Consider the following 23,800-nt stretch of genomic DNA (forward strand, 5'->3'; position numbering starts at 1 on the left):
GGGGTGTACTCTGTTGTATTAAGCCCATCAGTCTACTGCCAGGTGAGGGGGTGTACTCTGTTGTATTAAGCCCATCAGTCTACTGCCAGGTGAGGGGTGGTGGGTGTACTCTGTTGTATTAAGCCCATCAGTCTACTGCCAGGTGGGGGGTGGTGTGTGTACTCTGTTGTATTAAGCCCATCAGTCTACTGCCAGGTGGGGGTGGTGGGTGTACTCTGTTGTATTAAGCCCATCAGTCTACTGCCAGGTGGGGGGTGGTGGGTGTACTTAGTTGTATTAAGCCCATCAGTCTACTGCCAGGTGGGGGGGTGGTGTGTGTATTCTGTTGTATTAAGCCCATCAGTCTACTGCCAGGTGAGGGGGTGGTGGGTGTACTCTGTTGTATTAAGCCCATCAGTCTACTGCCAGGTGAGGGGGTGTACTCTGTTGTATTAAGCCCATCAGTCTACTGCCAGGTGAGGGGGGGGTGTACTCTGTTGTATTAAGCCCATCAGTCTACTGCCAGGTGGGGGGGTGGTGGGTGTACTCTGTTGTATTAAGCCCATCAGTCTACTGCCAGGTGGGGGGTGGTGTGTGTACTCTGTTGTATTAAGCCCATCAGTCTACTGCCAGGTGGGGGGTGGTGGGTGTACTCTGTTGTATTAAGCCCATCAGTCTACTGCCAGGTGGGGGGGTGGTGGGTGTACTCTGTTATATTAAGCCCATCAGTCTACTGCCAGGTGGGGGGGTGGTGTGTGTATTCTGTTGTATTAAGCCCATCAGTCTACTGCCAGGTGGGGGTGGTGGGTGTACTCTGTTGTATTAAGCCCATCAGTCTACTGCCAGGTGGGGGGGGGTGGTGTGTGTATTCTGTTGTATTAAGCCCATCAGTCTACTGCCAGGTGAGGGGGTGGTGGGTGTACTCTGTTGTATTAAGCCCATCAGTCTACTGCCAGGTGGGGGGTGGTGGGTGTACTCTGTTGTATTAAGCCCATCAGTCTACTGCCAGGTGGGGGTGGTGTGTGTATTCTGTTGTATTAAGCCCATCAGTCTACTGCCAGGTGAGGGGGTGGTGGGTGTACTCTGTTGTATTAAGCCCATCAGTCTACTGCCAGGTGAGAGGGGGGGGTGTACTCTGTTGTATTAAGCCCATCAGTCTACTGCCAGGTGAGGGGGGGGTGTACTCTGTTGTATTAAGCCCATCAGTCTACTGCCAGGTGAGGGGGTGGTGGGTGTACTCTGTTGTATTAAGCCCATCAGTCTACTGCCAGGTGGGGGGGGGTGGTGTGTGTACTCTGTTGTATTAAGCCCATCAGTCTACTGCCAGGTGGGGGGGTGGTGGGTGTACTCTGTTGTATTAAGCCCATCAGTCTACTGCCAGGTGGGGGGGTGGTGGGTGTACTCTGTTATATTAAGCCCATCAGTCTACTGCCAGGTGGGGGGGTGGTGTGTGTATTCTGTTGTATTAATCTGTGGATCTGTTGGGGTGGTATGTAAATAGGAGTGGTCCAGGGTTTCTGGGATGATAGTGTTGATAGTGTTGATGTGAACCCTGACCAACCTTTCAAATAATTTCCTGGCTACACATATGAGTGCTACGGGATGGTAGGCATTTAGGCAGGTTACCTTGGAATTCTTGAGCACAGGGACTATGGTGGTCTACTTGTGGTTGGAAATGTCAGTGAAGACACTTGCCAGCTGGTCAGCACATGCTCTGAGCACGCATCCTGGTAATCAGTCTGGCCCAGCAGTCATGTGAATGTTAACCTATCTTACTCACATCAGCTACGCAGAGTGTGATCACAGTCGTCCGGATCAGCTGGTACAGTGTTATCTGCCTTGAAGCAGCATAGAAGACATTTACCTTGTTTCCCATCTATTTCTGATGTCCATCCAGTTTGATTTCAATTTGACCATATATTTTTAACTGTGCTGTTTTACAAATGTTCTAAACCTATTTACAGACACAGTATATTTGACATTTGTTATCTTGTTGTTATTAGTCCCACCCTTCAGCTCAATTCAACTTCTCCCATTTATCTTGTAACACCATCCTTATTGGATTTATTACATTTACATTTAAGTCATTTAGCAGACGCTCTTATCCAGAGTGACTTACAAATTGGTGCATTCACCTTATGACATACAGTGGAACAGCCACTTTACAATAGTGCATCTAAATCTTTTAGGGGGGGGGGGGGTGAGAAGGATTACTTTATCCTATCCTAGGTATTCCAATATATTTGTCATATATTTTTCAAGTGTGCTGTGATTCTTCACAAAAGTTCTGAACCTTTCTATTCTCATAGTTTCTACAGATTGTAAACTAAAGATAAACGTTTTTGCTAAAAGTATTATGTTATTGATCGATCAAATCACCCAGTATTGCTATGTGCAGCGTTAGCTCCAGGTAAATGTTGCAATTCTTCAGCCATTCCTGGACCTGTGACCAAAAACAAGCCACAAATGGACACTACCAAAATAAATGATCTAATGACTCTGTCTCTTCGCAGCAAAATCTGCAGAACTGGGAAGGTTGTATCCCCCATATACATAACATTCTATTGGTTGCAAGAATATTGAATAATAATTTTAGTTTTGTGTATCAGTTCATAAACCATGTGCCATGGAATCAGTACATCGGAAATCTCTTTTGCAATCTATATGGCACAGCTGTGAAAAATAAATTGTCCTTAAAGTAAACTGTTATATCTTTTTATTTACCACCATTTTCTTTAAACAATTTTGGTCTTTAATGCAGGGCCGAAAGACATGTTCCTCACTTTCCCTTCCACTTGAGTTTAACCACAATATTTGTTGTATTATTTGTTCTGTCTTTTCTGGTGGATTAAACTGAAATTGTAACCAACTTTCTATGGTTTGTTTTAAAAATAACTATATTTTGGAGATTTCGTTTTCAAATAACCGAAAGTGAGAGGTTGTAATCTGAATAAAGGGAAAAAGACCATTCTTGAACATGGGGTCAGACATTCTTACTAATTTACTAGAGAACCAGTTCAGATTTAAGTATAACTTTTGTATGACTGATGTCTTACGTGAGAGGTCTAATGCTTTAATATTTAATCATTTCTGCCTTCCAAATTCATATTAATTCTATAAATAGGCCCTTTTAATTTTGTCTGACTTGCCATTCCAAATAAAATGTAATATTTGTTGCTCATATAATTTAAATAGGTTGCTAGGTGTAGGCAATACCATAAGCAAATAGGTCAACTGGGATATGACTAAAGAGTTCATCAGAGTGATTTGTTCCCCACAAATATACAGGCATTTTCTTTTCCAAGATCTTATCCATTTTTGCAAACTTTCTATTAACATTTACTGGAGTGAGATAATGTCTTTCTTTCGGGATCTGTATACCGGTCCACGTCCCCGAGTATGTCCACGTCCCCGAGTATGTCCACGTCCCCGAGTATGTCCACATCCCCGAGTATGTCCACGTCCCCGAGTATGTCCACGTCCCCGAGTATGTCCACATCCCCGAGTATGTCCACGTCCCCGAGTATGTCCACATCCCCGAGTATGTCCACGTCCCCGAGTACGTCCCCCGAGTATGTCCACGTCCCCCGAGTATGTCCACGTCCCCGAGTATGTCCACGTCCCCGAGTATGTCCACATCCCCGAGTATGTCCACGTCCCCGAGTATGTTCACATCCCCGAGTATGTCCACGTCCCCCGAGTATGTCCACGTCCCCCGACTATGTCCACGTCCCCGAGTATGTCCACATCCCCGAGTATGTCCACGTCCCCGAGTATGTTCACATCCCCGAGTATGTCCACGTCCCCGAGTATGTCCACGTCCCCGACTATGTCCACGTCCCCGAGTATGTCCACGTCCCCGAGTATGTTCACATCCCCGAGTATGTCCACATCCCCGAGTATGTCCACGTCCCCCGACTATGTCCACGTCCCCGAGTATGTCCACATCCCCGAGTATGTCCACATCCCCGAGTATGTTCACATCCCCGAGTATGTCCACGTCCCCGAGCATGTCCACATCCCCGGGTATGTCCACATCCCCGAGTATGTCCACGTCCCCGAGTATGTCCACATCCCCGGGTATGTCCACATCCCCGGGTATGTCCACATCCCGCGTCAGATAGCTAAGAAACAGTATCTAGATCCTCTAAGACTGCTTCCATCACGTGGACTGGGATATGTTTCGTATTGCGTCAGATAACAACATTGACGAATACGCTGATTCGGTGTGCGAGTTCATTAGAACGTGAATTTTTCAGTGGCAATTGACAAGACTATAACTGAGTAAATAGACCCAGAAAAACCTATAACTAAACAAGAAAAAAAATATATGTTCAGTTGACTAAAACTGGAGGAGACTAAATGATCTCTGTGACAAAAATCTGACTACTGAGTGGACTGGACAAGAGTTTTTGGAGAAATTGGGAGCTTTTCAGCGATAAGCACAATTAATATTAGCAGCACAGATGTGCAACGCAGTTCTGCTCAGCAGTGGGATGGAAGCGCCACACTTTGCACAGACAGCCTAGCCTACATCAACTGGTGAGCTGCAGGGGAGCAAGCGATGAGAGTCAGCAGACAGGCTCCGCCTCCGCCTCTGATTATACACATCACGAAGCCAACTCTCTTGGTTCCCCGTAGCTAACCAGTCACCAGCAGCCTGGTTAAAAAACACAAGATGCTTACAAAATTAAAAACAATAGCAGCATTAAGTTAAATAGTAAAACAAGTCTAGCTATGTTTCTTTCCCTTGACTGTAGATTTTGTTGCTGTTGTTGTAATCTCTATGAACCCTCGCACTTTCCCCACTGCTTTTCATAGCCAGGTTCTGAAGCCAATGAACTAGCCAAGTCTCCTTTTTTTCCTCTGAGAAAACAGCATGATTCTAGCCATTACCGTTCAAAAGATATTACCCATAATACCGCCGCTATGTTTTTTTATTCTCTATTGTGCATTGGCAGGTCGTATTTTGCATTCAAAAAGCATATCCCGGGCCGTTCTAAAACTAGGGTACTTGCATACCGCACCATTAACCATTTGTTTAGGCTACATCTTGTTTGTTCATGTTACCTCTTTAGCTAGCTACAGCTAACAACCTGGGGTGTGTTCAACATTCAGAAATAAATATTCTATGTAGAACAAACATGCCTCTCTGACATGTTGAATATGGAATAACATTGGCTCTATTCATGAAATGTCTATCTATCAGCTTTCAAGAATGTTTTGCAACTGAACGCGGGCCTGGTAATTTTACCAGTTTTCTATATGCAAACATTTTGTGGCACAGAAAAAAAAGGAAAATGGATAGCAAACAATTTATTGACCAAATCATTCTTGCCACTACACTATATCTTTATTTTGAGATAAGGTGGACCCAGTTTCTCAGACTGGAGCACTTGGACCAGGTCTCGAGCACAGGGACTTCAGCCATAGGAACTCATAACTCCACTAGTGACTCGACCATTGGTGACTCCGACTTGGACTCTGACTCAAGCATAGGGGACTCGATTCGGACTCCGGTTTCCGCCGACTTCTCCGCCCAATGGTAGCGGGTAAAGTATGGTTTCAACATGTTGACATGACACAGACTTGTTTTCTTCCTGTTCTCCGGTGTGGCGATGTAATCCAGATGACCATTTTATTCACTATAGCATCTCTACCTGAGAACGTGAGGAATTGTTTACTGATCGTTCAAATGACACCATGCGTTTTAATGTGCGACTATAGTCTATGTTTATTTGGATCCCCATTAGCTTTTGCAGAGTCAGCAGCTATTCTTCCTGGGGTCCACACTAAAACATAAAACAATAACAAGTGACAAAACACTGATACAGTGATAAACAAGGACAGTCACACAAATTGAAAACAACAATATACAAACAATAATAATAAAATCATGTTAAAAAAATTGTGTGTGTTAGAGTGTGTCTTGAGTGTTCGCGTGTTTGTGTGTCCCCTCACAGTCCCCACGTTTCCATTAAGTTGTTTAATCTTTTTTTAAAGGTAATTCTGCTGTTTGCTTGAGTAATTGGAGATGGAAGGGAGTTTCATTGAATCATGACTCTGTATAGTACTCTGCGTTGCCAAGAATTCATTTTGGACTTGGGGCCTGTGAAGAGACCCCTGGTGGCATGTCTAATGGGGTATTTATGGATGTCTGAGCTGAATGTTATTTGATTATGCAGACAATCTGGTATTTTCATTACAGTAATACTGAAACTAGAAGAGAATAAGTTCATCTCTAAGGTTCATTTCAACAACAGAGATTAAACATAATGGTATGTAGGGTACTACGTTGTAATTCTATAAAGATGTTATTTTTTATTTATCCTTTATTTAACTAGGCAAATATTTAAGAACAAATTCTTATTTACAATCACAGCCTAGTCCGACGATGCTGGGCCAATTGTGTACCATCCTATGGGACTCCCAATCACAGCCTGGAATCAAACCAGGGTCTGTTAGGACGCCTCTAGCACTGAGATGCAGTGCCTTAGAGAGCTGTGCCACTCGGGAGCGCCAACAGTAACAGATACAAGAAAGACACTAAATCTGTTTATATATCTTGGCTTGCACCATGTTCTAATGTATGGGCCTTGGATTCTGGATTCGTAAGGGAGCCAGCCCAGCTGCGCTCATATCCATCCAGAAGCCTGTATTTAGTTACTAATGTACACAGCAGTGCTAAGAAACAGGTTGTATATTTAGAGATGTCGTAATACTCTCAGATGATATATAGGTTAGGATTTGAAGATGACGTATAGGCTATATACTGGTCCTGCCTTGGGAAGTGATTGCACAATTGAATCGAAACTCAATTCAAGATCCAAACATGGGAACTTGTTGTGTAACCCATCAGAAAATGCCCTTGTCATGATGAAGGATAACAATCAGCAGGTGGAGTAGTACTGGGTTAGAATGTGCTGCCTGGCTGGTGCATCCTTGGTTTAAAATAGTGCTAGATATCTGAGGGGAGGATAACTGGCATGAAGGGCATATACACTGAGTGGACAAAACATTAAGAACACCTTCCCCTTTTCCCTCAGAACAGCCTCAATTTATCGAGGCATGAACATCTACAAGGTGTCAGAAGTGTTCCACAGGGATGTTGGCCCATGTTGACTCCAATGCTTCCCACAGTTGTGTCAAGTTGGCTGGATGTGCTTTGGAACATTTTTGATACACACAGGAAACGGTTGAGCATGGACAACCCAGCAGCATTGCAGTTCTTGACACAAACTGGTGCGCCTGGCACCTACTACCAAACCCGATTCAAAGGCACTTACTGTAAATCTTTTATCTAGCCCATTCACCCTCTGAATGACACACACACACAATCCATGTCTCAATTTTCTCAAGGCTTAAAAATCATTCATTAACCTGTCTCCTCCCCTTCATCTACACTGATTGAAGTGGATTTAACAAGTGACATCATTAAGGGATCATAGCGGTCACCTGGATTCACCTGGTCAGTCTATATCATGAAAAGAGTTCCTAATGTTTTTCACACTCCGTGTAAAACAGACTATGATATCTGTCTTCAAAACAAGGAAGAGACAGAGAGAGGGGCTTATTGAGTGATCATGTATCCAGGGAGAGTGATCATCCAGCCTCTGTACATTCCTAACTTGTTTACCCTTCAGATTACTGAGCTGTCTAACATTATTACTGTCTAGATGGGCCCACAGTGAACTGAAGCCTATAGGATGAGTGAGTGAGAGTGCTTGGATGTATAGGGGGTATTACTGGGACTCTTTGGCTACATCCCAAATGGCACCCTATTTCCTTTGTAGTGATCTGCTTTTGACCAGTGTCCATAGAGTTCTGGTCAAAAGGGGTGCACTATATAGGGAATGGGGTGCCATTTGAGACGCATTCTTACACCCAGCTGAGCCGGCTTTCGCTCCCTAAGACACGTGTCAACTCATTCCACAGAGGGCTGATTGTCTGCGGGTTTTCGCTCTCCCATGTACTTGATTGATGAATTAAGGTCATTAATTAGTAGAGAACTCCCCTCACCTGGTTGTCTAGGTCTTGATTGATGAATTAAGGTCATTAATTAGTAGAGAACTCCCCTCACCTGGCTGTCTAGGTCTTGATTGATGAATTAAGGTCATTAATTAGTAGAGAACTCCCCTCACCTGGCTGTCTAGGTCTTGATTGATGAATTAAGGTCATTAATTAGTAGAGAACTCCCCTCACCTGGCTGTCTAGGTCTTGATTGATGAATTAAGGTCATTAATTAGTAGAGAACTCCCCTCACCTGGCTGTCTAGGTCTTGATTGATGAATTAAGGTCATTAATTAGTAGAGAACTCCCCTCACCTGGCTGTCTAGGTCTTGATTGATGAATTAAGGTCATTAATTGGTAGAGAACTCCCCTCACCTGGCTGTCTAGGTCTTGATTGATGAATTAAGGTCATTAATTAGTAGAGAACTCCCCTCACCTGGCTGTCTAGGTCTTGATTGATGAATTAAGGTCATTAATTAGTAGAGAACTCCCCTCGCCTGGTTGTCTAGGTCTTGATTGATGAATTAAGGTCATTAATTAGTAGAGAACTCCCCTCACCTGGTTGTCTAGGTCTTGATTGATGAATTAAGGTCATTAATTAGTAGAGAACTCCCCTCGCCTGGTTGTCTAGGTCTTGATTGATGAATTAAGGTCATTAATTAGTAGAGAACTCCCCTCGCCTGGTTGTCTAGGTCTTGATTGATGAATTAAGGTCATTAATTAGTAGAGAACTCTCCTCGCCTGGTTGTCTAGGTCTTGATTGATGAATTAAGGTCATTAATTAGTAGAGAACTCTCCTCGCCTGGTTGTCTAGGTCTTGATTGATGAATTAAGGTCATTAATTAGTAGAGAACTCTCCTCGCCTGGTTGTCTAGGTCTTGATTGATGAATTAAGGTCATTAATTAGTAGAGAACTCTCCTCGCCTGGTTGTCTAGGTCTTGATTGATGAATTAAGGTCATTAATTAGTAGAGAACTCCCCTCGCCTGGTTGTCTAGGTCTTGATTGATGAATTAAGGTCATTAATTAGTAGAGAACTCTCCTCACCTGGTTGTCTAGGTCTTGATTGATGAATTAAGGTCATTAATTAGTAGAGAACTCCCCTCACCTGGTTGTCTAGGTCTTGATTGATGAATTAAGGTATTAATTAGTAGAGAACTCCCCTCACCTGGTTGTCTAGGTCTTGATTGAAAGGAAAAAACAAAAACCCGCGGACACTAGGCCATCCATGGAATGAGTTTGATACCCCTGGCAGCAGGGCTGCAGGAATGAACCAGCCACCATGTCCCAATCACAGAACATGACCTCCCTGATGGGCTGCAGGGCTGCAGGAATGAACCAGCCACCATGTCCCAATCACAGAACATGACCTCCCTGATGGGCTGCAGGGCTGCAGGAATGAACCACCATGTCCCAATCACAGAACATGACCTCCCTGATGGGCTGCAGGGCTGCAGGAATGAACCACCATGTCCCAATCACAGAACATGACCTCCCTGATGGGCTGCAGGGCTGCAGGAATGAACCACCATGTCCCAATCACAGAACATGACCTCCCTGCTGGGCTGCAGGGCTGCAGGAATGAACCACCATGTCCCGATCACAGAACATGACCTCCCTGCTGGGCTGCAGGGCTGCAGGAATGAACCACCATGTCCCAATCCCAGAACATTACCTCCCTGCTGGGCTGCAGGGCTGCAGGAATGAACCAGCCACCATGTCCACCATGGGTTGCCATTTGATTAGCTATTAAGTCATTTTGTTTAGAAGTCTTAAGGCTTTGGTGTAGAAGCTGTTCAGGGTCCTGTTGGTTCCAGACTTGGTACACTAGTATGGCTTGCTGTACCAGCTGTACTAGCAGAGAAAACAGTCTGTGGCTTTGGTAGCTGAAGTCCTTGACAATTTTGGGGTCCTTCCTCTGACACCACCTGGTATAGAGGTCCTGGATTGCAGGGAACTCGGCCCCAGTGATGTACTGGGCCATACGCACTACCCTCTGTAGCGCCTTGCAGTCGGATGCCAAGCAGTTGCCATACCAAGCGGGGATGCAGCCAGCCAATATGCTCTTGATTGTGCAGCTGTAGAACTTTTTGAGGATCTGAGGGCCCATGCTGAAATCTTTTCAGATTTGGCAGATTGTGTTTGGAGTATTTCTAGTCTCTGTGACCTGCCAACAGTGACTCATACCATCAATGCGACATTATTCCCAGGGTTAGACACTTCAGATTACCCTATATAAACATAGCCATTGTGCAGAGCGGGCTGTGGAAAATAGGTGTTATTTGTTTGACAAATAGCAGATCAGATGCAGCCAGGAGCAATCAATATCCGGATTACTTGCCCATGCTGAGATGCAGGCTTATTCATTTATTTGTTGTATTTGATCATTTATTTAACCTTTATTTAACCAGGAAGTCCCATTGAGGTCAGAAAGGGTGACCTGGACACAGGACACTTTTAAAACATCAAGGCATTATGACAAACAGACATGTCTACCTGTTTAAACCTAATTAACAACTCACAGAAAGATAAGACGTGTGTTTTACGTCATTGTAAATAGTTTTGTGTCTTTCATATAATCTTATACAGTATTCCCATCTGAGAAACCACTCAGTGACCGTTTTCACTCACTGCAGTGAGCACAGTTAATGCTGAAATGATGTCAAAGTACAGTGATATTGTACAGCATCTAATATTAATCATGCGCAGACATACAGATATAGGATCTTAATTGTATCACTCTATCACTTCAGTTGCAGTTCATTTTCATGTACAGCAGGAAATGCAAACTTGTAGTGTATTCAAGGTTTAGAAAAGTTTGTAATTTCCACTTTAAAAAGCTTGCCCTACCAAAAATGTCCATGAATTATAATCCACATAATAATTCACATTTCCTTTTGCTGCAGAATTATTTTCCTGTTTTAGCAAACTTGCTCAAATTAAGATACTACATCTGTAGAGTAAACTTTTTTTTAAATTTGCGCTGTATCTCTCGACTTGGACAAAACATTTAAAAGCTGATACACCGTTTTTTAAATTAACCATCCAGCTTTTAACCATCCTGTGTATCTACAAACCTGGAGAACATTTTCAGATAACAGTGCAAGCGTATGTTCACCAGTGGGCTTCCCTAGAACCATGAGAGAGCGTTTGTCGTCATCGCTTCTGAAACTCTAGCCCACCAGTGAAAGGTTTCAGGAGGTTTGACTGGTTTTGGTTTCCTGTGCATCACTCCCATGGCTCTGTATGGGTAGGGGTGGCCATTCGGTATGTGGATTCAGATCCAGGTATGACCTGTTTTTCACAGCCAGTGGCTCCAAAAGTAGTGCTGCTCTTCCCATTGTCATTGTATTCTGTGTAGCCAGATTCCAATTACATTTGAAGAGACTTTGTGTGTGAGTGGTGGGGCGAACAAATGGGAGACAGCCATGACACTGTGAAGTGGACAGAGGATTCTCTATCCTGAGGTAACTTGATCCTCTTTTGGGGTCCCTTGAGATTACTGATCCCCCATTGCTCTTTCAGGACTGTACAAGGGTGGGAACCTGCCTCCGACAACACTTCCTCTACTAGCCATACAGACACACATGAAGACTCCCACCAAAGTGCAGCAGACAAAATGCAAATGTCTACGTAATAATATCTCTCCACAAATTATGTTTTATTAAATGCACAGTTTGCCCCCCGAACAGATTTACGATCAGACAGCTCATTATTTGGTAATAGACCAGATAAAAAAGAGAATTCCCAAGAGATTAATGTATTCAGCTATAAAGCACTGAGTTTATGAAGTAGATGGACTTTTTGTAACGCTGATAGATGCGTATACAAACTCTAATGACTGTTATAGATTACACTTCTAACCCTGCTGACTTCAGAAGATAGATGTGTTTACAAACTCTAATGACTGTTATAGATTACACTTCTAACCCTGCTGACTTCAGAAGATAGATGCGTATACAAACTCTAATGACTGTTATAGATTACACTTCTTACCCTGCTGACTTCAGAAGATAGATGTGTTTACAAACTCTAATGACTGTTATAGATTACACTTCTAACCCTGCTGACTTCAGAAGATAGATGCGTATACAAACTCTAATGACTGTTATAGATTACACTTCTTACCCTGCTGACTTCAGAAGATAGATGTGTTTACAAACTCTAATGACTGTTATAGATTACACTTCTTACCCTGCTGACTTCAGAAGATAGATGTGTTTACAAACTCTAATGACTGTTATAGATTACACTTCTTACCCTGCTGACTTCAGAAGATAGATGTGTTTACAAACTCTGATGACTGTTATAGATTACACTTCTTACCCTGCTCACTTCAGAAGATAGATGTGTTACAAACTCTAATGACTGTTATAGATTACACTTCTTACCCTGCTGACTTCAGAAGATAGATGTGTTTACAAACTCTAATGACTGTTATAGATTACACTTCTACCCTGCTGACTTCAGAAGATAGATGTGTTTACAAACTCTAATGACTGTTATAGATTACACTTCTTACCCTGCTGACTTCAGAAGATAGATGTGTTTACAAACTCTAATGACTGTTATAGATTACACTTCTTACCCTGCTGACTTCAGAAGATAGATGTGTTTACAAACTCTAATGACTGTTATAGATTACACTTCTTACCCTGCTGACTTCAGAAGATAGATGTGTTTACAAACTCTAATGACTGTTATAGATTACACTTCTTACCCTGCTGACTTCAGAAGATAGATGTGTTTACAAACTCTAATGACTGTTATAGATTACACTTCTTACCCTGCTGACTTCAGAAGATAGATGTGTTTACAAACTCTAATGACTGTTATAGATTACACTTCTTACCCTGCTGACTTCAGAAGATAGATGTGTTTACAAACTCTAATGACTGTTATAGATTACACTTCTAACCCTGCTGACTTCAGAAGATAGATGCGTATACAAACTCTAATGACTGTTATAGATTACACTTCTTACCCTGCTGACTTCAGAAGATAGATGTGTTTACAAACTCTAATGACTGTTATAGATTACACTTCTTACCCTGCTCACTTCAGAAGATAGATGTGTTTACAAACTCTAATGACTGTTATAGATTACACTTCTTACCCTGCTGACTTCAGAAGATAGATGTGTTTACAAACTCTAATGACTGTTATAGATTACACTTCTAACCCTGCTGACTTTAGAAGATAGATGTGTTTACAAACTCTAATGACTGTTATAGATTACACTTCTTACCCTGCTGACTTCAGAAGATAGATGTGTTTACAAACTCTAATGACTGTTATAGATTACACTTCTAACCCTGCTGACTTCAGAAGATAGATGTGTTTACAAACTCTAATGACTGTTATAGATTACACTTCTAACCCTGCTGACTTCAGAAGATAGATGTGTTTACAAACTCTAATGACTGTTATAGATTACACTTCTTACCCTGCTGACTTCAGAAGATAGATGTGTTTACAAACTCTAATGACTGTTATAGATTACACTTCTTACCCTGCTGACTTCAGAAGATAGATTCAACTATCTTCTGCTCTTTGATTGATATAACGCTGATGACTGTTAGATATTAGACATCCACACTATTCTACTCCTATGCTGAAAAAAATGCATAGTACGAGGCTGTTATTCTCTATTTAGTTTTCCCCTTTGCCGTAGATCAATAGCAATTGATAGATGAGGCTCTCTCACATACAGGGCTCCACAGGGTGCCACAGGGCTCCACAGGATACCACAGGGCTCCACAGGGTGCAACAGGGCTCCACAGGGTGCCACAGGGCTCCACAGGGCTCCACATGGCTCCACAGGATACCACAGGGCTCCACAGGGTGCCACAGGGCTCCACATGGTGCCACAGGGCTCCACAGGGCTCCACAGGGTGCCACAGGGCTCCACAGGGCTCCACAGGGCTCCACAGGGCTCCACAGGGTGCCACAGGGCTCCACAGGGCTCCACAGGGCTCCACAGGGTGCCACAGGGCTCCACAGGGTGCAACAGGGCTCCACATGGTGCCACAGGGCTCCACAGGGTGCCACAGGGCTTCACATGGTGCCACAGGGCTCCACAGGGTGCCACAGGGCTCCACAGGGCGCCACAGGGCACCACAGGGTGCCACAGGGTGCCACAGGGCTCCACAGGGCTCCACGGGGCTCCACAGGGTGCCACAGGGCTCCACAGGGCTCCACATGGTGCCACAGGGCTCCACAGGGTGCCACAGGGCTTCACATGGTGCCACAGGGCTCCACGGGGTGCCACAGGGCTCCACAGGGCACCACAGGGTGCCACAGGGTGCCACAGGGCTCCACAGGGCTCCACGGGGCTCCACAGGGTGCCACGGGGCTCCACAGGGTGCCACAGGGCTCCACATGGTGCCACAGGGCTCCACAGTGCTCCACATGGCGCCACAGGGCGCCACAGGGCTCCACAGGGTGCCACAGGGTGCCACAGGGCGCCACAGGGCTCCACAGGGTGCCACAGGGCTCCACAGGGTGCCACAGGGCTCCACAGGGCTCCACAGGGTGCCACAGGGCTCCACGGGGCTCCACAGGGTTCCACAGGGCTCCACAGGCTGCCACAGGGCTCCACAGGGCTCCACAGGGTGCCACAGGGCTCCACAGGGCTCCACAGGGCTCCACAGGGTGCCACAGGGCTCCACAGGGTGCCACAGGGCTCCACAGGGTGCCACAGGGCTCCACAGGGCTCCACAGGGCTCCACAGGGCTCCACATGGTGCCACAGGGCTCCACAGGGCTCCACATGGTGCCACAGGGCTCCACAGGGTGCCACAGGGCTCCACATGGTGCCACATGGTGCCACAGGGCTCCACACAGGGCGCCACAGGGCTCCACAGGGCTCCACAGGGCTCCACAGGGTGCAACAGAGCTCCACATGGTGCCACAGGGCTCCACAGGGTGCCACAGGGCTCCACATGGTGCCACAGGGCTCCACAGGGTGCCGCAGGGCTCCACAGGGCTCCACAGGGCTCCACAGGGCTCCACAGGGCTCCACAGGGTGCAACAGGGCTCCACAGGGTGCCACAGGGCTCCACAGGGTGCCACAGGGCTCCACAGGGCGCCACAGGGCTCCACATGGCTCCACAGGGCTCCACAGGGTGCCACAGGGCTCCACAGGGCTCCACAGGATACCACAGGGCTCCACAGGGTGAAACAGGGCTCCACATGGTGCCACAGGGCTCCACAGGGTGCCACAGGGCTTCACATGGTGCCACAGGGCTCCACAGGGTGCCACAGGGCTCCACAGGGCGCCACAGGGCACCACAGGGTGCCACAGGGTGCCACAGGGCTCCACGGGGCTCCACAGGGTGCCACAGGGCTCCACAGGGCTCCACATGGTGCCACAGGGCTCCACAGGGTGCCACAGGGCTTCACATGGTGCCACAGGGCTCCACAGGGTGCCACAGGGCTCCACAGGGCGCCACAGGGCACCACAGGGTGCCACAGGGTGCCACAGGGCTCCATGGGGCTCCACGGGGCTCCACAGGGTGCCACGGGGCTCCACAGGGTGCCACAGGGCTCCACAGGGTGCCACAGGGCTCCACAGTGCTCCACAGGGCGCCACAGGGCTCCACAGGGCTCCACAGGGCGCCACAGGGCTCCACAGGGTGCCACAGGGTGCCACAGGGCGCCAGAGGGCGCCACCGGGCTCCACAGGGTGCCACAGGGCTCCACAGGGTGCCACAGGGCTCCACAGGGCTCCACAGGGTGCCACAGGGCTCCACGGGCTCCACAGGGTGCCACAGGGCTCCACAGGGTGCCACAGGGCTCCACAGGGCTCCACAGGCTGCCACAGGGCTCCACAGGGCTCCACAGGGTGCCACAGGGCTCTACAGGGTGCCACAGGGCTCTACAGGGTGCCACAGGGTGCCACAGGGTGCCACAGGGTGCCACTGGTTCAACTGTCAATATTGATTTTACTGACGGATGTCTATTCATCCTTCATCAAATGTTTTTTTTCCTCTTGCGCTGTTTAAATCTAAATAGATTTTAAAAAGTGTACATTCACATACACATATTTGTGTGATATAGCCTAGTCAATGACACTCTGTTACATAGAAATACGTGTGTGTGTAAAACTGTACTGTATGTCTTCTCCGGCAAACAGGCAGACAGACCAACCTAGATGTCCAGCATCAGAAAAGGCAGAAAGTAAGTGTTTCATATCCATGTGAGAGATATTAACACAGAAAGGATCCGTGTCATCCCCAAAATGTCCCAGAAAGATGTGGGGCTTATGTTTCAATGCCCTTCGCTGCTAATCTCTACTTTTAATGTGTCTGTATCATTTACACTGTCCTTCCTATGCATTTATGCATTATTTTCACAGCACACCCTAAACAGGACGAACAAAATCAGTGCATGTACATGTTTCTGCCGTGGTCTACTTTCATCACATCTATTTTGATATAATCACAGGCAAAAGCACAAAACAGCCTTAAATCTGCTTGGACAGTAAGCGGGCTTCGGGACAGAGTGCTGTAAATCCAGGGTGGATGGATAGGATGTTGTTTGGCCAGGGGTCTGTGGCAGACTGCATCCCAACTGGCACCCTATTCTCTATGTAGTGCACAACTTTTGCCCAGGGCCCATAGAGCTCTGGTCATAAGCAGTGCAATGTAGGGAATAGAGTGCCATTTGGGACGCATCCCTGGCTTAGCACTTCAGGGGCGGTGTGAAGTGGAGAGGAGATAACCATGGGACAGCATTGAACATGTCAGCTGGCCAATGTAAGGCCGCCCGCCCAGGCACCAGCCACGTCTATCTAACTGGCACCAGCCACGTCTATCTCAGCCTGAAGATTTCCCTTTTGTGTCTGTGCCAGCCAAAGAGTTAGAGAGCTTGCTTTTGAAACTGAGAAAAGGGGGTATTTTTCAGAGATGCTCCTCCATTCTTTTTGTTGCAGTAAATACAGATGTAATAATTGACTTCTCTAAATTGACACTTTGCTCCACAAGCCTTTGAAGTGTAAGTGAAAAATCACAGTAAGCATTCAGTATTTTTGTTCTTGTTTCATTTTCTGATCTTACAGAGATGTTCTGATCTTGGCAGTACATAGTATCACCTCTCTGTGCACATGGTGTTGCAGGAGAAAGTTGACAGGACAAAGGATCAATTTAGATGTGTGGTTGGACAGGCGCTGCCACAGCAGATACCAGGATACAGTATACCCAAAATGCAAATTAGCAATAAATGAGCAAATTATTTGCAGAGTAATGAAACATGCAAATATTGCAGCATTATCCACCTGATGCAATCTGAAGTTCTGGATAGTCCAATTGTGTCCTCTTAGGTTCAGTAGCTAGTGTTGTTGACCTCTGTATAAATTCAGTAACCTGGAGTCAAGAACAATCTATGGAAATATTGACTCAATTGTTCACTTCAGGTCATAGCCCTCACGTGCAATTCAGCAGATATGCACATTGAGTACCCTAACCTCGGACCCCATACTGACATTAAGAAGAAGGGCTCAAAGAGTCGAGCATAAACAAGACCGATTCTAACAGAAGCACCATGTTTTGATCAGTGAGCTGCTCTTCATCTGGACATTATCTCCTGTCTCAAGTGTTACAATTGTTGAACTTTTATGGGATGCTGCGTGGTCGGGTCTGGCCGACAGGGCTTCTGTTTATCACAACTGTCCTGTGCACTTTAATACATGGCTGTCACAACATCACCCTCCCTCCACTTAGCTTACTGTAGGTAGTACCGCAGGCCTACAGACCTTTTTCAATTGACCATAAGGATGGCCGTTCAACAGAACAAAGAGGAAAATGTGTGATTGACTTTAGTATTTCAGCATGATCACTCCACTCCAAAACAAGTCCATTTAGAATTGTGATAAAGGTTGTTATCAGATGGACGTGGCAGTTAGGAGTCTGAGAAAGGCAAAGATAAGAACATAGAATTATTTCAATAGCGTTTTATCAGCTAGCTACTTGGCACATATACAGGTTAAATAGCTCAGAAGTGGACCAGGGGAAGTGGACCAGGGGAGAGGCATAATTATAGGTTGTATTTTGAAACACAACCAGATACTAAACCACTAAGTGATATGGCAGATCAGTCACCCGTCATCACAGTCCCATTACGTCTTCAGCAGGACAGGACAGGCTCACCCACACTGTGGTGGGGTAGGGGTGGGAGAGTGGAGAATAGATACAGAGTTACAAAAAATAACATTGGGTTCTGGGCACTCTTTCATATGATACAAGTATTGTAAAGCCCAGCACTAAAGTCCAGGTGAACATTTTTCACATGTGGAACTACATATTTGATTTTCAGAAACTGCAATTCACATGTGATGTGAGAACATGTTATGATCCTCACATGTGATGTGAGAACATGTTATGATCCTCACATGTGATGTGAGAACATGTTATGATCCTCACATGTGATGTGAGAACATGTTATGATCCTCACATGTGAGGTGAGAACATGTTATGATCCTCACATGTGATGTGAGAACATGTTATGATCCTCACATGTGATGTGAGAACATGTTATGATCCTCACATGTGATGTGAGAACATGTTATGATCCTCACATGTGATGTGAGAACATGTTATGATCCTCACATGTGATGTGAGAACATGTTATGATCCTCACATGTGATGTGAGAACATGTTATGATCCTCACATGTGAGGTGAGAACATGTTATGATCCTCACATGTGATGTGAGAACATGTTATAATCCTCACATGTGAGGTGAGAACATGTTATGATCCTCACATGTGATGTGAGAACATGTTATGATCCTCACATGTGATGTGAGAACATGTTATGATCCTCACATGTGATGTGAGAACATGTTATGATCCTCACATGTGATGTGAGAACATGTTATGATCCTCACATGTGATGTGAGAACATGTTATGATCCTCACATGTGATGTGAGAACATGTTATGATCCTCACATGTGAGGTGAGAACATGTTATGATCCTCACATGTGATGTGAGAACATGTTATAATCCTCACATGTGAGGTGAGAACATGTTATGATCCTCACATGTGATGTGAGAACATGTTATGATCCTCACATGTGATGTGAGAACATGTTATAATCCTCACATGTGATGTGAGAACATGTTATAATCCTCACATGTGAGGTGAGAACATGTTATGATCCTCACATGTGATGTGAGAACATGTTATGATCCTCACATGTGATGTGAGAACATGTTATAATCCTCACATGTGATGTGAGAACATGTTATGTGATCCTCACATGTGATGTGAGAACATGTTATGATCCTCACATGTGATGTGAGAACATGTTATAATCCTCACATGTGATGTGAGAACATGTTATGATCCTCACATGTGAGGTGAGAACATGTTATAATCCTCACATGTGAGGTGAGAACATGTTATGATCCTCACATGTGAGGTGAGAACATGTTATGATCCTCACATGTGAGGTGAGAACATGTTATGATCCTCACATGTGAGGTGAGAACATGTTATGATCCTCACATGTGAGGTGAGAACATGTTATGATCCTCACATGTGATGTGAGAACATGTTATGATCCTCACATGTGATGTGAGAACATGTTATAATCCTCACATGTGAGGTGAGAACATGTTATAATCCTCACATGTGATGTGAGAACATGTTATGATCCTCACATGTGATGTGAGAACATGTTATAATCCTCACATGTGATGTGAGAACATGTTATGATCCTCACATGTGATGTGAGAACATGTTATAATCCTCACATGTGAGGTGAGAACATGTTATGATCCTCACATGTGAGGTGAGAACATGTTATAATCCTCACATGTGAGGTGAGAACATGTTATAATCCTCACATGTGAGGTGAGAACATGTTATGATCCTCACATGTGAGGTGAGAACATGTTATGATCCTCACATGTGAGGTGAGAACATGTTATGATCCTCACATGTGAGGTGAGAACATGTTATGATCCTCACATGTGAGGTGAGAACATGTTATGATCCTCACATGTGAGGTGAGAACATGTTATGATCCTCACATGTGATGTGAGAACATGTTATGATCCTCACATGTGAGGTGAGAACATGTTATGATCCTCACATGTGAGGTGAGAACATGTTATAATCCTCACATGTGATGTGAGAACATGTTATAATCCTCACATGTGAGGTGAGAACATGTTATGATCCTCACATGTGAGGTGAGAACATGTTATGATCCTCACATGTGAGGTGAGAACATGTTATGATCCTCACATGTGAGGTGAGAACATGTTATGATCCTCACATGTGAGGTGAGAACATGTTATAATCCTCACATGTGATGTGAGAACATGTTATAATCCTCACATGTGAGGTGAGAACATGTTATGATCCTCACATGTGAGGTGAGAACATGTTATGATCCTCACATGTGAGGTGAGAACATGTTATGATCCTCACATGTGAGGTGAGAACATGTTATGATCCTCACATGTGAAAGGTGGTGCTAACATGTGAACTCTAAATTTAATACATGGGAAATATGTTTTGTTAAATTTAATTTAAGCTCAACATGTGAAAACAGCTGTGTTTTATTTTTTTTGGAAGCAATGATTCATGTTGCCTGGTCTTTTATTATAATTATTATATTGCTCCGGCCTCCTGACCATTTGCTCCACAAAAATCATCCCACAGCCTGCCCCTAGTCTATTTCAAGCACAGTGTCACCTTGTTCTAAATCCCAATGAATAAAGAACGAAAGGGTATGGGTATATGGTGCATATAAGGTAAAGCTGATTGTCTGATAGGCTCCTGTGCATGAGAGAAATTGGATTAATTAGGCCTAATTCATAAAGTCTGTGACGGTGATGCATGCATTAATTAGCAACACAAACACGTTGGTTTCTTGAGGGGGTGAAATGTTGAGAAAACATGCACTTTTAAATGCCCTGAAAGGAAGTGGATTTGCTCCATTCAGAAGGACCTCGTGTTCATGATAGGCCATGCATGCCTTCCTTACAAATTGAACTGTTGGTTGTTTCCATGACTACGAAAACCAGCGCTGCACCAATGACTGATCTTGTGTTGGGCGACACAGCCATTTTCGCTCTCGGGGGGAAATAATATTGTACTGCGGTATTAAAACAAGGATTCTATTCTTGAAATACACACAGGCATACAGGTTGGATCGCAATCATTTATTTGGTGTGTTGCACAGTTTCCGGACCGTGCACTTCATTTACGGTTGGGGAAAACTGATTATCTTCTGTGAAGCATTTGTGGAGCTGCGTATTGTCTTGCGGAAGCTGGTCTGGGATGCTGTCGGAATAGATATCGAACTCATCCCATACTAGGCAACTGATCCAACAGCAGTGTTTGCGCTCTATGGACTGCCTGCCTGCCTGCCCGACTCCTCAAAAACAGGTGCATATAGTCTATAAATTATTTGTGGGAAAATATTTGCGCATTGTATTTCAGGGTCAAAGGAACACACGGTGGCAATTATTGGTAAGTATATTTATTGTGGCAATGGGCACGATAGAGGTGGGATAAATGTTCTGTATCACGGGTATTTAACTAGGCTACTGACTAATCACGCGCTGGAAAGTTATCTAAAGATACATTTTTTTTTTGCACTGTTATATTGTACCACTGTGCTCAAAGCTGACAGTTGTAAAGAGTTAAAATGTTGTAAGCGTTGTATAACTCCAGCATACGGTCATTCACGTGACGCATTGTCCCATTATTACATGGGATTAAAGCGGTTCATTATTTTCAGAGCAGTTGAAGCGATGTGACTTCAAATCATTCATTTTGACTGATCAAATATAACACTGGTAGTACTGTTGTGTTGTAAACAAAGGGATTGTACCCTATCAAAGGTCCATTTTAAAACGTGTTCATTTGTTATGTTCGCAAGTGTTCTTCTGCATCAAAAGGTCACGCATTAGATTAGACCTAGGTGATAAAGTGAAGTGACAGCTGGGTCTGTGGAATAACATTGAATTCAGTTCAAATGTTTAAAATGTAAACTATGACTAGAACATGCCAGACATGTCAAACATCCTTGCGTTATATTTATAATATTCAACGATGAAGAATGAGTTATTCCAGGTAAGATTACATCAAGGATGGTCATATTGTGACATCATATCATACATATATTATGTTATATGTTATCATACAGCACACTAGACTAACCAACACATGTTCTATGTCAAGCCCTATGAGAATAGAGTACCAAGGCCATTGAATTAAACTACCATTATACTGTATACAGATGTATAGAAACAAATTAGACCAAAACTTGAATAACAGCACTCACAATGTGTGAAGCTACTTCAACTCCAAATAGTACTCTCTTCCCTTTGTAGTGCACTACTTTCGACAAGGGCCCATACTCTTGTCAAAAGTAGTGCACTATATAGGGAATATGGTGCCTGTCACTTTGGTATAAAGGGTTTTAGTTTAAAAAATGTCTTCACCCAAATTACAGCGTGCCGTGTACAGGCACGGGGACGAAGACCAAACAAACACATAACAAAACACAGGGTAGAAACCCAAACAAACACATATACAAAACACAGGATTGAAACCCAAACAAACATATACAAACACAGGGTTGAAACCCAACAAACACATATACAACACACAGGGTTGAACCCAAACAAACATATACAAAACACAGGATTGAAACCCAAACAAACATATACAACACACAGGGTTGAAACCCAAACAAACACATATACAAAACAAACACATATACAAACCCAAACAAACACATTTGAAACCCAAACAAACACATATACAACACACAGGGTTGAAACCCAAACAAACACATATACAACACACAGGGTTGAAACCCAAAACAAACAACTATACAACAACCCCAGGGTTGGGTTGAACCCCAAACAAACATATACAAACACACCCCCAAACAAACACATATACAACACACAGGGTTGAAACCCAAACAAACATATACAACACACAGGGTATACAAAACACAGGGTTGAAACCCAAACAAACACATATACAACACACAGGGTTGAAACCCAAACAAACACATATACAACACACAGGGTTGAAACCCAAACAAACACATATACAACACACAGGGTTGAAACCCAAACAAACACATATACAACACAGGGTTGAAACCCAAACAAACACATATACAACACACAGGGTTGAAACCCAAACAAACACATATACAACACACAGGGTTGAAACCCAAACAAACACATATACAACACACAGGGTTGAAAAACAAACACATATACAAACACAAACACAACACATATACAACACACAGGGTTGAAAAACAAACATATACAAACAAACAAACAAACACATATACAACACACAGGGTTGAACCCAAACAAACATATACAACACACAGGGTTGAAACCCCAAACAAACATATACAACACACAGGGTTGAAACCCAAACAAACAAACACAATACAACACACAGGGTTGAAACCCAAACAAACACATATACAAGGGTTGAAACAAACAAACAGGGTTGAAACCCAAACAAACACATATACAACACACAGGGTTGAAACCCAAACAAACATATACAACACACAGGGTTGAAACCCAAACAAACACATATACAACACACAGGGTTGAAACCCAAACAAACACATATACAACACACAGGGTTGAAACCCAAACAAACACATATACAACACACAGGGTTGAAACCCAAACAAACATATATACAACACACAGGGTTGAAACCCAAACAAACACATATACAACACACAGGGTTGAAACCCAAACAAACACATATACAACACACAGGGTTGAAACCCAAACAAACACATAT

The 23,800-nt window shown here is 44.2% G+C and overlaps 1 protein-coding gene across 1 annotated transcript in view; it reads left to right on the forward strand.

Moving 5' to 3' along the window:
* The first annotated feature begins 20,909 nt into the window (after nucleotides 1–20,909).
* Nucleotides 20,910–23,800, forward strand: part of sorbs2b (sorbin and SH3 domain containing 2b) — a 92,500-nt gene continuing 89,609 nt past the window's right edge. Inside the window, exon 1 of the mRNA XM_052486999.1 lies at nucleotides 20,910–21,388. The gene's annotated coding sequence lies outside the window, so the exon portion shown is untranslated. The remainder of the gene's footprint in view (nucleotides 21,389–23,800) is intronic.

The sequence above is a fragment of the Oncorhynchus keta genome, chromosome 30 (genome assembly GCF_023373465.1).
Source record: "Oncorhynchus keta strain PuntledgeMale-10-30-2019 chromosome 30, Oket_V2, whole genome shotgun sequence".
Classification (NCBI taxonomy): domain Eukaryota; kingdom Metazoa; phylum Chordata; class Actinopteri; order Salmoniformes; family Salmonidae; genus Oncorhynchus; species Oncorhynchus keta.